Consider the following 12,345-nt stretch of genomic DNA (forward strand, 5'->3'; position numbering starts at 1 on the left):
TGCCCCTCTCCCACCCTCCCCCCTCCCGCCTCCTCGTAACCACAAAAGAATGTTTTTTCTCAGTTTAAACTATTTCTCAAGTGCTTATAATAGTGGTCTTATACAATATATGTCCTTTTGCAAATGACTAATTTCACTCAGCATAATGCAATGCTGGAGGTGCTCACTTGTCTATGCCAAGAAATATGGAAGACAGCTTCCTGGCCAACTCACTGGAAGAGATCCATATTTATGCCTATTCCCAAGAAAGGTGATCCAACTAAATATGGAAATTATAGAACAATATCATTAATATCACGTGCAAGCAAAATTTTGCTGAAGATCATTCATAAACAGCTGCAGCAGTATGTCAACAGGGAACTGCCAGAAATTCAGGCCGGTTTCAGAAGAAGATGTGGAACCAGGGATATCATTGCTGATGTCAGATGGATCCTGGCTGAAAGCAGAGAATACCAGAGGATGTTTACCTGTGTTTTATTGACTATGCAAAGGCATTCGACTGTGTGGATCATAACAAACCATTAATAACACTGCAAAGAATGGGAATTCCAGAACACTTAACTGTGCTAGTGAGGAACCTTTACATAGATCAAGAGGCAGTTGTTCAGACAGAACAAGGGGATATTGATTGGTTTAAAGTCAGGAAAGGTGTGTGTCAGGGTTGTATTCTTTCACCATACCTATTCAATCTGTACAAATAATCTGAGCAAATAATCCGAGAAGCTGAACTACACGAAGAAGAACGGGGCATCAGGATTGGACGAAGACTCATTAACAGCCTGCGTTATACAGATGACACAACCTTGCTTGCTGAAAGTGAAGACGACTTGAAGCACTTACTAATGAAGATCAAAGACTACAGTGTTCAGTATGGATTACACCTCAACATAAAGAAAACAAAAATCCTCACAACTGGACCAAGGAGCAACACCATAATAAACACAGAAAAGATTGAAGTTGTCAAGGATTTCATTTTACTTGGATCCACAATCAACACCCATGGAAGCAGCAGTCAAGAAATCAAAAGATGAATTGCATTGGGCAAATCTGCTGCAAAGGACCTCTTCAAAGTGTTGAAGAGCAAAGATGTCACCCTGAAGACTAAGCCAAGCCAAGCCATGGTATTATTTTCAATCACATCATATGCATGTGAAAGCTGGACAATGAATAAGGAAGATGGAAGAAGAGTTGATGCCTTTGAGTTGTGGTGTTGGCGAAGAATATTGAATATACCATAGACTGCCAAAAGAACGAACAAATCTGTCTTGGAAGAAGTGCGGCCAGGATGCTCCTTAGAGGCAAGGATGGCAAGACTGCATCTTACATACTTTGGACATGTTGTCAGGAGGGATCAGTCCCTGGAAAAGGACATCATGCTTGACAGAGTACAGGGTCAGCAGAAAAGAGGAAGACCCTCAATCAGGTGGATTGACACAGTGGCTGCAACGAGGAGCTCAAGCATAACAACGATTGTAGGGATGGTGCAGGACCGGGCAGTGTTTCGTTCTGTTGTGCATAGGGTCGCTATGAGTGAGAACCAACTCTATGGCACCTAACAACAACAACAACAATGCCTTCCAGGTTCCTCCATGTTATGAAATGTTTCACAGATTCCTCACTGTTCTTTATCAATGTGTAGTATTCTGTTCTGTGAATATACCATAATTTATTTATCCATTCATCCGTTGAAGGGCACCTTGGTTGCTTCCAGCTTTTTGCTATTGTAAACAGAGCTGCAATAAACATGGGTGTGCATATATCTGTTCGTGTAAAGGCTCTTATTTCTCTAGGATATATTTCAAGGACTGGTATTGCTGGATTGTATGGTAGTTCTATTTCTAGCTTTTTATGGCAGAGCCAAATCGATTTCCAAAGTGGTTGTACCATTTTACATTCCCACCAGCAGTGTATAAGTGTTCCAATCTCTCGACAGCCTCTCCAACATTTATTATTTTGTGTTTTTTTGGATTAATGCCAGCCTTGTTGGAGTGAGATGGAATCTCATTCTAGTTTTGGTCAGCATTTCTCTAATGGCTAGTGATTGTGAACATTTCCTCACGTCTGTTACCTACCTGAATGTCTTCTTTAGTGAAGTGTCTGTTCATATCTTTTGCCCATTTAATTGGGTTATTTGTCTTTTTGTAGTTGAGTTTTTGCAGTTATCATGTAGATTTTAGAGATCAGGTGCTGATCAGAAATGTCATAGCTAAAAACTTTTTCCCAGTCTGTATACCTTCACTCTTTTGGTGAAGTCTTTGGCTGAGCATAGGTGTTTGATTTTTAGGAGCTTCCAGTTAACTACTTTTTCTTCTGCATTCTTAATAATGTTTTGTATACTGTTTATGACATGTATTAGGGCTCCTAACATTGTCCCTATTTTTTCTTCCATGATCTTTATCATTTTAGATTTGATATTTAGGTCTCTGATCCATTTTGAGTTAGTTTTTGTGCATGGAGTGACATATGGGTCTTGTTTCATTTTTTGCAGATGGATACCCAGTTATGCCAGCACCATTTGTTAAAAAGAATGTCTTTTCCCCATTTAACTGTTTTGGGGCCTTTGTCAAATATCAACTGCTCATATGTGGATGGATTTATGTCTGGATTCTCAATTCTGTTCCACTGGTCTACATATCTGTTGTACCAGTACCAGGCTGTTTTGACTACTGTGGCAGTACAATAGGTTCTCAAGTCAGATAAAGTAAGGCCTCCCACTTTGTTCTTTTTTCAGTAATGCCTTATTTACCCGGGGCCTCTTTCCCTTCCCTATGAAGTTGGTGATTTGTTTCTCCGTCTCATTAAAGAATGTCGTTGGGATTTGGGTCGGAATTGCATTAAATGTATAGATCACTTTTGGTAGAATTGACATTTTTATAATGTTAAGTCTTCCTATCCACGAGCAAGGTATGTTTTTCCACTTATGTAAATGTCTTTTGGTTTCTTGCAGAAGTGTACTGTAGCTTTCTTTGTATAAGTCTTTTACATCTCTGGTAAGATTTATTCCTATGTATTTTATCTTCTTAGGGGCTCCTGTAAATGGCATTGATTTGGTGATTTCCTCTTCGATGTTCTTTTTGTTGGCATAGAGGAATCCAAGTGATTTTTGTATGTTTATCTTGTATCCCGATACTCTGCTGAACTCTTCTATTAGTTTCACTAGTTTTCTGGAGGATTCCTTAGGGTTTTCTGTGTATAAGATCATGTCATCTGCAAATAGAGATACTTTTACTTCTTCCTTGCCAATCTGGATGCCCTTTATTTCTTTATCTAGCCTAATTGCTCTGGCTAGGACTTCCAGCACAATGTTTGAATAAGAGTGGTGATAAAGGGCATCCTTGTCTGGTTCCCGATCTCAGTGGGAATGTTTTCAGGCTCTCTCCATTTAGCGTGATGTTGGCTGTTGGCTTTGTAGAAATGCCCTTTATTATGTTGAGAAATTTTCCTTCTATTCCTATTTTGCTGAGAGTTTTTATCATGAATGGGTGTTGAACTTTGTCAAATGCTTTTCTGCACCAATTGATAAAAATCATGTGATTCTTGTCTTTTGTTTTATTTATGTGGTGGATTACATTAATTGTTTTCCTAGTGTTGAACCATCCCTGCATACCTGGTATGAATCCCACTTGGTCATGGTGAATTATTTTTTTGATATGTTGTTGAATTCTATTGGCTAGAATTTTGTTGAGGATTTTTGCATCTACATTCATGAGGGATGTAGGTCTATAATTTTCTTTTCTTGTAGTGTCTTTATCTGGTTTTGGTATCAGGGATATGGTGCCTTCACAGAATGAATTTGGTAGAATTCCATCCTTTTCTATGCTCTGAAATACCTTTGGTAGTAGTGGTGTTAACTCTTCTCTGAAAGTGTGGTAGAACTCTGCAGTGAAGCCGTCCGGACCAGGGCTTTTTTTTTGTTGGGAGTTTTTTTTTTTAATTACCTTTTCAATCTCTTCTTTTGTTATGGGTCTATTTAGTTGTTTGTGTTAGTTTAGGTAGGTAGTGTGTTTCTAGGAATTCATCCATTTCTTCTAGGTTTTCAAATTTGTTTGAGCATAGTTTTTCATAGTAATCTGATATGATTCTTTTAATTTCAGTTGCGTCTGTTGTAACATCGCCCATCTCATTTCTTATTCGGGTTATTTGCTTCCTCTCTTGTTTTTCTTTTGTCAGTTTGGCCGGTAGTTTATCAACTTTGTTGATTTTTTCAAAATGCCAGCTTTTGTTCTTGTTAATTCTTTCAATTGTTTTCCTGTTTTCTATTTCATTTAGTTCAGCTCTAATTTTTATTATGTGTTGTCTTCTGGTGCCTGTGGGTTTCTTTTGTTGTTCTCTTTCTGTGTGTTCAAGTAGTAGGGATAATCTTTGATTTTGGCCCTTTCTTCTTTTTGGATGTGTGTGTTTATTGATATAAATTGGCCTCTGAGCACCGCTTTTGCTGTGTCCCAAAGGTTCTGATAGGAAGTGTTTTCATTCTCATTGGATTCTATGAATTTCTTTATTCCATCCTTAAGGTCTTCTATAATCCAGTCTTTTTTGAGCAGGGTATTGTTCAGTTTCCAAGTGTTTGATTTCTTTTCCCTGCTTTTCCTGTTATTGATTTCCACTTTTATGGCCTTATGGTCAGAGAAGATGCTTTGTAATATTTCAATGTTTTGGATTCTGCTAAGGCTTCCTTTATGACCTAATATGTGGTCTATTCTAGAGAATGTTCCATGTGCACTAGAAAAGAAAGTATAGTTGGTTGCTTTTGGGTGGAGTGTTCTGTATATGTCTACGAGGTCAAGTTCCTTGATTGTGGCATTTAGATCTTCTGTGTCTTTACTGAGCTTCTTTCTGGATGTCCTGTCCTTCACCGGAAGTGGTGTGTTGAAGTCTCCTACTATTACTGTGGAGTTGTTTATCTCACTTTTCAATGCTGATGGAGTTTGTTTTATGGAGCATTTCTACTCTTGACACACCTGGGGTCACCATGAATTAGAATCAACTTGAGGGCATTTCTTTTTTTTTAATACGAAGTTAGAATTATCAGCCCTTGATTTGAGTTACAATTTAGATACTTGAGATAAGTCAGCCCTAAAAATGCTCCACTCAATTCTTTTATCTGTACAGAAAACATGAATTTTCTATGGTGAGAAAAGAGCTGCTTGTATATCCTCCACTTTATCGGCTTGATGGAATTTTGCACAATAGGCTGCCTGATAATTACATGTGGAAACTTCCAGGAAACAATTTAGCAAATGAAATACTTTAAAAGCAGAAATGTTTCTTTTATTATAAAACTTACTAATTTAATGATTTCTGCATTTTTTCTTACAACAATAAAATGAAAGGTAACAGATCATGTTCAAAAATGGAAACCAAATGAGACAAAAATCACATTTATTTCAATAGCTCAAAGTGCAAATACAGCAAGGCACTTCATAAAGCTTCAAGAGACAGATTTAAGTATAATGAAATCCTGACATACAAAAATGAAAGTGTAAATAGCTGAAATAAAGCTCCACAATTAAAAAAAAAAAAACCTCAAGAAACTGTGAGAACCTTTAGACTGAAATATTCCCCTTGCATTAGTTCAGAAAAGCTCTAATGTATAGTGGAGCCCATTTGTGCAGTGGCTAAGTATGTGGCTGCTAAGCAAAAGGTCAGCAGTTTGAATCCCCCCACTGCTACATGGAGATCCTATGGGGCAGTTCTATTTGACCTATAGGGTCGCTATGAGTCAGAATCGACTTGATGGCAACAGGTTTGGTTTTTATTAGTAGTGCGTTGAATTAAAGAGAACTCCCCAAAGAAAGGGAGAATCACCTCAAATGGTCAGCTCCAGACTAAAGTCGTCAGTGCAGCTATTCCTGATTTAGTAGCTTTAGTCACTCACTGCATCAGTTGACGTGGGTCAACCCACGATATTTCTAGCTGTAGGCAAACTCTACTATATGTCTAAAGTTCAATATGAGACCAACACCATGATTAAGACCTTTCTGAAATGGGCACTACATATTTAAAAGATTTAATGACCAATTTCGACATCAGACCTATGGCATTAAACCAAACCCATTGCCACCGAGTGGATTCCTACTCTTAGCGACCCTATAGGACAGAGTACAACTGCCCATTGTGGTTTCCAAGGCTGTAACCTTTAGGGAAGCTGATTGTGACATCTTTTTCCCCGGGGGGCAAATGGTGGTTTCCAGCCTCTGAACTTTCTGTTAGTAGCCGAACACTTAACCACGGAGCCACCTGATAGATTAATACTTCTTTCAGTACTTAAAGCCTTTTTTATAAGATTAGCAAAATGGCATTTAAGATTTCCTCATGAAAACCATACTTAAATATATATTTATTTATTTGTACATAAACAGGACTTGTAGTAAAGTAGGAAGATAAAGATTGTTAATGTTCTTTTTATCACTTAGCAGCCAAGACGTATGCTTATTTCTGCTCCCAGAAGCAATGTTTACTAGTTTCAATTCAGGAAAATGTGTATCTTCAGAAGGGTTTACAGAGAGGGTTACTCAGTCTTTTTCTCCAATTTCTTCATCTTTTCAGTGTAGGCATTAAACTGGGAGTCTGTTCCAAAAATTCTATCCCACCATGTAAGTCGAAGCATAGTTTCCAGTGAAGTTCATGTGGTGGAAATCATGATGCCGTGAACCAGTGTAGAAAGGGATGAGGTTTAAAGGGTTGAAAGGAATATCATAACCACTGAAATAAAATGGTAAAGATCACTAAGGAAATAAATGCATCTCAAATAGGTGACATTTTCATTGATAATCACCTGCTGATTAACTAATCCAAATAGCACTCTACTTTGCCTAAGTCACTTTATTTCTGTTATGTTTACAAAAGACAAAAATTTACATAAAAGAGTGCATATTCTAGAAAACTTATTAAGGAGAAAACATAAAAGTTCTACAAAAATTATATATTAAATACTTCAGGGGATGAAAGACAATAAATCTTTAGACTTTGATTTTCAAGGACTATTTTTCTTTTCTGTTTTAGAGAAGAGTTCTCACCACAGATTATAACAGCTAAATAATGCCCACAACACTACATATGCCATCTGTAAAGGTCATATGAGATTAGTATCAAGTGTTATAAAGGTTTACTTAAGAATTACTGAGTAGCAATTTATTTATTTCTTTTTTTAGGTAATGACAAGTTAGGATTAAATGCAACATGATTAATTAAAATATGAGTGTGCTTTCTATAGTTGGGAGAACATATATAATTTCATAGTGACATTTAGAGTTTTCTCCTTTATTTTTGCCTGGAAATCTAAAATCTGATATCCAGTAATGCCTGCACAATAGCAGTCTGAATCATTCCAACCCCTCCCTCCCTTTAGTGAGCTGAGAGGAAGAAAGGAAGGAAAGATGGAAGGAAAGGGATAGCTAAATAAGTCAGTTACAATTCATCTGTAGAATATTCTCCACCTAAGATGAGAAGCATTAACCTTGCTAATTCAGTGGTTTAAAATTATTCTCAGAATATGCCTTCATGGGCATAGTAAGTCCCAAGTCAAATGCAACAAATATATAATAATTTTAAAATAATAAAAAATTAGGATATTAGGCATTTAAAAAGTCATTAAGTATAAATAACATGCCACAAAATACCTTCCAATAGACAGAAAGGAAGTATCTGAAATACATACATAATAAATACATCAGTACTTTTGTCATTAATAAAAAAAATTGCTGCACTGAGAAAACTAATAATATTTCTTTAGTGAAGTCTCAATGCTTCCATATTTTTTTTTTCAAACAAGAGATAGCTTTAGATTCATTATAGAAGGATAAAGAAATTGCTAATCTTCAATTATGATATTTAACCAGATTTTTAAGAAATGACAAAACAGTTTTATTTGAACATTAGTCATTGAGAAAAGGACTTTCTAACTATGCATAAAACCTAAAAGCCATAAAGGGAATTACTGATAGATTTGGCTACATGAAAATTTGAAACTTCAGAACTCAAAACTTTACTAACAATGAACAAACACCAGAAAAGAAACTAGATAACTGGGAGCTCCTAAAAATCAAACACCTATACTCATTCAAAGACCTCATCAAAAGAGTAAAAAGATTACCTACAGACTGGAAAAAAGTTTTTAGCTAGGACATTTCCGATTAGTGTCTGATCTCTAAAATCTACATGATACTGCAAAAACTCAACTGCAAAAACACAAATAACCCAATTAAAAAATGGGCAAAGAATAAGAACAGGCACTTTGCTAAAGAAGACATTCAGGTAGCTAACAGATACATGAGGAAAGGCTCGTGATCATTAGCCATTAGAAAAACGCAAATCAAAACTACAATGAGATACCATCTCACTCCAACAAGGCTGGCCAACCTTAATCCAAAAACACAAAATAATAAATGTTGGAGAGATTGTGGAGAGACCGGAACACTTATACATTGCTGGTGGGAATGTAAAATGGTACATCTACTTTGGAAATTGATTTGGTGCTTCCTTAAAAAGCTAGAAATAGAAGTACCATATGATCCAGCAATCCCACTCCTTGGAATATATCCTAGAGAAATAAGAGCCTTTACACGAACAGATATATCCACATCCATGTTCCCTGCAGCACTGTTTACAACAGCAAAAATATGGACGCAACCAAGGTACCCAACAACAGATGAATAGATAAATACATGGTGGTATAGTCACACAATTGAATACTACTCATTGATAAAGAACAATGATGAATCCATGAGACATTCCATAACATGGAGGAATCTAGAAGGAATTATGCCGAGTGAAATTAGTCAGTTGCAAAAGGACAAATATTGTATGAGACCACTATTATAAGAACTCAAGAAATAGTTTAAACAGAGAAGAAAATATTCTTTGATGGTTACAAGAGTGGGGAGGGAGGGAGGGAGAGGGTTATTCACTAATTAGATAGTAGACAAGAACTATTTTTTGGTGAAGGAAAAGACAACACACAATACAGGAGAGGTCAGCACAGCTGGACTAAACCAAAAGCAAAGAAGTTTCCTGAATAAACTGAATACTTCAAAGACCAGAGTAGCAGGGGCGGGGGTTTGGGGGCCATGGTTTCAGGGGATGTCTAGGTCAATTGGCATAATAAAATCTATTAAGATAACATTCTGCATCCCACTTCGGAGAGTGGCATTTGGAGTCTTAAACACTAGCAAGTAGCCATCTAAGATGCCTCAGTCAGTCTCAACCCACCAGGAGCAAAGAAGAATGAAGAACACCAAAGACGCAAAGTAATTAAGACCCAAGACACAGAAAGGGCTACATAATCAGAGACTACATCAGCCTGAGACCAGAAATAGATAGTGCCCAGCTACAACTGATGACTGCCCTGACAGGGAACACAACAGAGAATTCCTGATGGAGCAGTAGAGCAGCAGGATGCAGACCTCGAATTCTCGTAAAAAGATCAGACTTAATGGTCTGACTGAGACTAGGACCCCAGAAGTCATAGTCCCCAGACCTTCTGCAGCCTAAGACAGGAACCATTCCCAAAGCCAACTCTTCAGACAGGGATTGGACTGGACTATAAGATAGAAAATGATACTGGTGAAGAGTGAGCTTCTTGGCTCAAGTAGACACATGAGACTATGTGTGCAGCTCCTGTCTGGGGTGGAGATGAGAAGGCAGGAGGGACAGAAGCTGGCTGAATGGCATGGAAATAGAGGGTGGGAGAGAAGGAGTGTGCTGTCTCATTAGGGGGGAGAGCAATTAGGAGTATATAGCAAGGTGTATATAAATTTTTGTGTGAGTTTTTTATACTGACTTGATTTGTAAACTGTCACTTAAAGTACAATAAAAATTTTAAAAAATGAAAACAATACAACTTCAGAACCATCAAGAGTCAAAATTCAAATGATATAGAGAAAAAAATTACAACATATATAAAACAAGCTTATGCAACCAATAGGAAAAAGACATATAGCCTAACGGAAAAATGAGAATAAAAAGATAAAGAAGAAAAAAGTAATATTGGTCAATAAACATACAAATAGACGCGTAGCCTCACTAGTCACAGAGGAAATGCAGGTGGAAAAACTGAAAGCTCTTTTTATCCTATTTTTGACAAACATCTAAACGAGTGTAATGTCTAGGTTTAGAAGGATGTTGGCGAAAGGGAAAACATTCTCACAAGTTCCTGGTGGGAGTGCAAGTAGGGGCCCTTTCAGAAGGCAGCTTGACAGGACCTATCAAAATTTTATTTGCCCAAACAATACAAGAATATATTCTCACTATAAAAATGAAAATGGCATAGATAGGGCAAAAGTCTCCTTGTATCATAAAAGTATCTCCATTATTTGAACTTTTATACAATGATTAGTCTCCTTCATTTTTTAATAATAACATTAATAAAATTTATTTCTCCTATAGTCTACAGGTAATCTTATGACCATGAATTAAAGATATTTTATGATTTTTTTTTAATCACCTGACTAGACACCATGGGTATCAATAATAAAAAAAAAAATATCTTCTATCAAATGAAAGGTCACCCATGCCAAAAGAAGAATTACATAATCTAATGAAAGCATGATTCTGATGAAATATCCAGGTTCAAAAATAAGCATTTTCAGAGAATGTACATGTTCAGCCACAATTCCAAATGGAGCCTAAAACAAATGGATAAGAATTCCTTAATATATTCTGTTATCAATACATGTAGTTTTATAAAAGTATATTTTTTCACATATAATAATATATCTACCCATAAAAAAATACATACATAATAATATTAATTCCTAGTAAAAATACCCTTTTGTACCCACTAAACATCAAAAGGTCTAGGGATGCCCTTAATAAAAACTTAATAACTGTCTTTGATGGTTTAAATAAGGCATTTAACAATTGACTTGAACTGTAATTTTGATCTTTGCCTTTGAATTTGCTCTAAGGAAGGGGATGCTTGATTTAGTGTTAGTACACCATGTAGTCAGGATCAATGCAGAAAATTCCAACATAGCCAATTTGCCAAAGATAAATCAAAGCAGTTCTAATAAAATCTAAAAATCACTTTTGTTGGAGTCAGTAATGCAGTGAAAATGTGTTAAACATAAGCTGATAACTGTTTTAGAACTTTAAACATTAAAGGGTGGTTGTTTTGGGTCCCATCTGAATGACTCTGGCATTGCTACAGCTGCTGTCAAATTGTCAGGTATCCAACTGTGTGTGTCAGGATATTGTTCCGGCCACAAAAATTAGAAAAATTAAATATTTCATGTAATTTTTTGTACCAGTTCTCAATTAACCACGAAATTTAGATACTAAAGAAAATCTGTAGAATTGGTTGTATCTGCATATGTTACATTCTTAGGAATCATGTCAAAGGAGAAGGACATAAAAACATCATCAACAATTTTAAAAAATGTAAAAATATGTAAAATAATGACATTTTGTGTCTAATTAAAAATGTATTAAGCATAATTTTAACATACCTTAAACTCATGATGAATTTTATGAATAATATATTCACTCCTTTGTGGCATAAAAGTCTATGCAGGAAGTAGTGGCAGGTATCCTCAATCACAGCACAGCCAAAGCATCTTAGCAAAACATATCCCTTTAAGGGGAAAATACTGTAAGGATTTGCCTTAGTCACCTAGTGCTGCTGTAACAGAAATACCACAAGTGGATGGCTTTAACAAAGAGAAATCTATATCTTCACAGTAAAGTAAGCTAAAAATCCAAATTCAGGGAGTCAGCTCTAGGAGAAGAGTTTCTCTATCCGTTGGCCTTCCCATCAATCTTCCCCCAGACTAGGAGCTTCTCCAAGCTGGGACCCCGGGTCCAAAGGAGGTGCTCCGCTCCCGGCACTGCTTTCTTGGTGGTCCAAGGTCCCCCACAGTCTACTTGCTTCCCTTTCCTTTTTATCTCTTGAGAGATAAAAGGTAGTATAGGCCACAGCCCAGGGAAACTCCCTTTACATCGGATCAGGGATATGACCTTAGTAAGAGTGTTACAATTCCACCCTAATCCTCTTTGACATAAAATTATAATCACAAAATGGAGGACAACCATACAATATTGGAAATCGTGGCCCTGACAAATTGATACACACGTTGGGGGGGGAGAGGTGGGGGGACATAATTCAATCCATGACATGAGTATAAACTGATTTTTATATAAACAATCTAAACTTTTCCTTGAGATCACGGCTTGAGGCATTACATAAAACCAAATACTCACTTATCAGCTTGACCTAAATGGATATATTGATCAACTTATTCTCAAAACTGCTAGCTATAAGATGGCTACATAATACAACTCGATGGGCCCAGATTGAACACAGTAACAATTTTAATTCATATTGATGAAAATTCGCAGATATGAAACCAG

The 12,345-nt window shown here is 36.5% G+C and overlaps 1 pseudogene; it reads right to left on the reverse strand.

Moving 5' to 3' along the window:
- Window positions 1-6,429: 6,429 nt before the first annotated feature.
- The window catches only part of LOC100664000 (methylsterol monooxygenase 1-like), an 81,149-nt pseudogene continuing 75,233 nt past the window's right edge, over window positions 6,430-12,345 (reverse strand).

This window comes from Loxodonta africana, chromosome 21 (assembly GCF_030014295.1).
Source record: "Loxodonta africana isolate mLoxAfr1 chromosome 21, mLoxAfr1.hap2, whole genome shotgun sequence".
Taxonomy (NCBI): domain Eukaryota; kingdom Metazoa; phylum Chordata; class Mammalia; order Proboscidea; family Elephantidae; genus Loxodonta; species Loxodonta africana.